The sequence below is a fragment of the Ascidiella aspersa genome, chromosome 6, assembly GCF_963924565.1.
Source record: "Ascidiella aspersa chromosome 6, kaAscAspe10.2, whole genome shotgun sequence".
NCBI lineage: Eukaryota > Metazoa > Chordata > Ascidiacea > Phlebobranchia > Ascidiidae > Ascidiella > Ascidiella aspersa.
The window spans coordinates 829111-833929 of record NC_139452.1 but is presented as its reverse complement, the minus strand read 5'-3'; the positions used below and the strand labels follow the sequence as shown (position 1 = coordinate 833929).

The window sequence follows — 4819 nt, the reverse complement described above, 5'->3', positions numbered from 1 at the left end:
TTATAGAGATTTGGGAAGAACCGGTCGCCTGGTTTATTTTTGATCAGAAATGCTTTGCGCAATTATTTTAGGGCGGTTTCCAAACTTCTTTAGATCTATTGATAAGCTGTTTCTACAGGTATAGTATAAAATGCTGAAAATAAGCTCTCCTTAAAAAGCAACGGTTTTTATTTTTGTAAAACATTATGTTCGCTTCTTTCGTCAAAATTGACTGATTGAAAACTATAAAATTAAAAAAAAACTTGCACTCTTAAAATCAAAATAAACGTTTCTTATAGCATCCTCAAATTCATATTGAACATCTTTTTAAAATTGACTTTACTACTTTCAGGTTAATCTTTCTCCCAAATTCCTTCTCCAAATAAAAAATGCCATTTTTAGCGAGGTTATATAATTATTATAAGTGAAACAGTTGTGTTAGGAAAGCAGACGGATCGAAATCGACACGTGACAGGGTAAATATAATTATAGTTTTTTTAATGGTTAGTTTCATTTTTTAATAGAGAAAGCTATGCAACAAATCGTTACTTTGAATAACGAAGCCCGTGGTTAAACCAATGTTGCGCATTGCATTTGTTTTGCCCCTTGTTATTAAGGAGCAATCGAATTGTGAAATTCAGATAAAAAGAACTGTAGAATTTCTTAGTTAACCAAGATCCAATAACGCTAAACCTACCAGTGCAATTCTTTCCATCTCCGCTATAACCAGCATTGCAATTGCAGGTAAACGATCCTCTCGTGTTGTTGCAAGTTGCTTTCGTATGACACAAACCAGCCGTCAGGCCACACTCGTCAATATCTGAACAAATATAGGTTTAAGCTCACGTTTGATAAACGACTAATTGTATTTATTTTACTCGTAATGGTTTCACGAATGGACGATCATTAGAAGTAGGTTCAGCAAAATGACATTACATGGAAATCACCGCACAGAAAGCTTAACATGGAGTCGCTAAGCCACAAACTTTTATTCGTAATTTGTCTTTACTAACAAATAAAGAAGAAAAACGATGCTTTGTTGAACAAAATCTTATTTTTTGTTGCTATTTATAGAGTTTTGTAAAAAAGCCATGACTGTTAAAATAGTTTAAAAATCACTTTTTGAAGATACAAGGCGCTTTTCCAAATGTCAAGTATTTTCCTTTGTAGCAAAACCTACCCACCATTTTTTCTGGCAATTTATTTAACGCCAAATGCGTTGGATTGTGTAACCTTACCTTTGTCACATAGTCTTCCTTGGAAGCCGGGCGTGCAGCTGCAGCCGAATCCGTATTTGATATCATGACATGTAGCGTTGTTCTGACAGACTTTGGTTGCAAGTTTACATTCGTTGAAAACTGAAAACAGGTTGTTTGTAAATTCGAGGATAGGCAAAGTGGCTCTTAATCTAGGTACCATTGCTAATGCTTAAGGAAGCTGAGAAATAGTAAGTTGTAAGAATTCGATTTTCGCTCCAATTGTCTCGGTACAACTGTTTGTGTGAGATTAAAGTACAATAATTTAGATCAGTGGTTCTCAGCCAGGAGTTCGCAAAACGTTTTCAGTGGGTCCGCAAAAACTTAAATATACCTTTAGTAAAATAATTAACCCTGGGAAACATGCTTAATCACACTCTTGGTAAGTGATAAAATCACGCTATAAAAGGTTGTAAATCGGATTGTGACGTAACAAATCGCATTTAGTGTGACGCAACACTTCTATTGAAATGTAACACAAATAGATTGTTAAATAAATGGCAGGATTATTACAGTTTCCATGTACTGGATTTTGCAAAATATGACACGCGTTTATCTATTCTAGCATTATCGAAAGCACAAGCGCGCATTTAAGACTGCCCCGGGGATGCAGCAGCAGAAATCACATTAAAACAAACGTGTTATAAAGTAATTTGGTGGTGTCTGTTAATTTATTCAACACAAGGTACACTATAGGCAGATATACTGAACTATTAAAAAGAACTATAAACGCAGACAATCCACCATAAAAATGTAAGGGGTCCGCGACCATTTGAAAGCATCAAGAAGGGGCCACGGGTACAAAAAGGTTGAGAACCACTGATTTAAATGAACGTAATACGAATACTAAAGCCCATACTGAAGTAGGTAGCATTTTTTAGTTTTCCTACATTCGCAAAGTTGGAAAGAGTAGGCTAGCATGACAGAACAAGCAATAAACACGAAAACATGCCTTGTGTGCCTTTTCTGGGAGTCTGTACCAAAGCTAGAAGCATAACTGCTTAAACTTACATCCAAATGTAAAGATATTAACAGATGACCTTGAAGAACCAACACTCTCCACTCCGTTCCTGAGTGATCCATTCAGGTTTGATCTCACGTCGTGTATTTTGAAAAAGGTCACTTCGCCTCCATTTTCTAAAGATTTAACAACAGTTTACGATGAAGAGAAACCTACGGTTATATTTGAGTAGCGCCAAATAAACCAAAGGCCAGCCAAAGGCCAGCCAAAGGCCAGCCAAAGGCCAGCCAAAGGCCAGCCAAAGGCCAGCCAAAGGCCAGCCAAAGGCCAGCCAAAGGCCAGCCAAAGGCCAGCCAAAGGCCAGCCAAAGGCCAGCCAAAGGCCAGCCAAAGGCCAGCCAAAGGCCAGCCAAAGGCCAGCCAAAGGCCAGCCAAAGGCCAGCCAAAGGCCAGCCAAAGGCCAGCCAAAGGCCAGCCAAAGGCCAGCCAAAGGCCAGCCAAAGGCCAGCCAAAGGCCAGCCAAAGGCCAGCCAAAGGCCAGCCAAAGGCCAGCCAAAGGCCAGCCAAAGCCCAGCCAAAGCCCAGCCAAAGCCCAGCCAAAGCCCAGCCAAAGCCCAGCCAAAGCCCAGCCAAAGCCCAGCCAAAGCCCAGCCAAAGCCCAGCCAAAGGCCACATAAAGGCGAGTTTGAGCGCTTATTTTAAACCCAACCTTTGGTGACTTTCCCGGCGTGCACAGCAGCGCTGCAAATCGACGAATTGACGTGGTAGGGGTTGCTTCCTAGCACCAAACCACCCCCACATCCAGGGGGGCAGGTAGCTTCGTTCAGAGCTTGTTTCACATTCCCGTTTGTATCACAGGTTACTGTATAAAGCACAAAAATAATTTAGTAAACTAACTTTCTCTAAATTAATTGAAAGTCAAATTTTTCTTACCATTATTTGTTTATGAATTATATTTTTATTACAACTTACGTTAGCGCATACGTTTTTCAGTTCTTTGTTTCTTTGTACTAGTCCGTGATAAAACACAAATAATTAGAACTGCTTTAGACACCGAGTCGGAAGCCAGACCTATCTAACACATTACTCAAAACATAAAGACGCTTACTGTCGAATGTGTAGCTGACTTTAGAGCGTGGGCAGTTGTGGGATGTCACCCCGTATCTTGAGCCGCCCACTGGTTTGAAAGAAACGTTCATGTTTTTGTAAACTATAACGAAGCCACCAACATCTGTAAATTAATACCAAATATAAAATTTAAAAAAAACTTAAAGTTTGTTTAAATCTAATGTGAAAAAATGCATGCTTTAGCGTTATCCAGCATACACTTTTAGTAGTTACTGTACATAAGATCTCACAAGATGAAATCTGTTGCAATACTTCAAAAAAAAAAAAGATGCCTGTATCAGAAAGAGCATTCTATTAAAGTGGACTCAAAACTAAAATCAACAAACCTTGATATAAATATTGCGTTTGTAGTTCAGACCGTCTAACAAACGTCCTACTTACTGTCAACTAGGCCGAGCTGCATGGCGGCAAGGCAAATTGATCCGCCCGAATATTTGTCAAGTCCGCAAAGTCCATTTCGATCATATTGTCTCCAGCATTCTCCAGGGCAGATCACAGGAGTTATCGAGTAGTTCAAGTCAGTGAAATCAGTGTCGCAAGTGACTGAGAAAAAATACCATGTCAGTTCGGTAAAAATGTTATTAATTTAAATGTCAATAAAATACAAGGCTTCCGCTTGTGGCGGTAAAGAGGTTGTATAAAATACCGCTAAGTGAAGCTAAAGAGCAAGTCTGCGTTCTCGTAATAATTCAATTAATTAATTATTAACCCTGATGAGGTCAACTGGTGTCTGCTGCCAAAACGTCAGTTTATAACTCCGTTTAAACCAGATAAACGATTTCACTGATATTTTTCCTGGCGATTCTATTTTTAAATGCTCATAAGTCGGAAAACATAAAGGGTGGCTTTTTGTTTCTTTTTCGTTTTTATCCACTTTCATTCATAAAAGGGAAATAATAAAATAGAATACATTTCAGTAGATTGACCATTTGCACATGAAAACGAATATTTAGTTTGATTAAAATACGTTTTTATATTTGTTGACTTATTATTTTGTTGACGTAAGTTATATGCCGTCATGCGTTGCAAACTATTTACTGTGTCCCTTTGCTAAAATTAGAAAACCCAAAGACGATCAGAAGTAACGCCATTGAAACGTTTTCATTTCGTTTGGGATTAAACAAAAACATTTCTAAAATGCAACTACAGCTGTAACAGAAGATTTTAAGTTTATGTTCACTCATGAAGACATAATTGAACACTGAAACACATACTTTCTGGGTTTGTCAAGATCTGGTTGGTTCCTGGTATTGCGATCATCAGTCCCAGGAAAAGAACAGCAACAGATATCGGCGTCATCTCGACAAATTAACAGAAAATTAAATAATAACTCTACTAAAACCTTAACTTACGGAAATATAATTTTGATGTTATGAACCAAAACTAAAAAGATTGCCTTGCGTTTGATTTAATCATTTATTTTCTACCCGTGAACGAATTTAAGGTTCTTACTAATAAAGTAGTCCTTAACTGAGAGTTACAGTTTACAAGTGGTC

General features: G+C 38.1%; 1 long non-coding RNA gene across 1 annotated transcript; it reads right to left on the bottom strand.

The window, feature by feature from the left end:
- Positions 1-735: 735 nt before the first annotated feature.
- Positions 736-2374, bottom strand: LOC146139059 (uncharacterized). Its single transcript, XR_014501275.1, has 3 exons — positions 2247-2374; positions 1218-1337; positions 736-799 (listed from the first exon to the last, which is right to left on the bottom strand). It is a non-coding gene; the product is annotated as an uncharacterized LOC146139059 (long non-coding RNA).
- Between the last annotated feature and the right edge of the window lie 2445 nt (positions 2375-4819).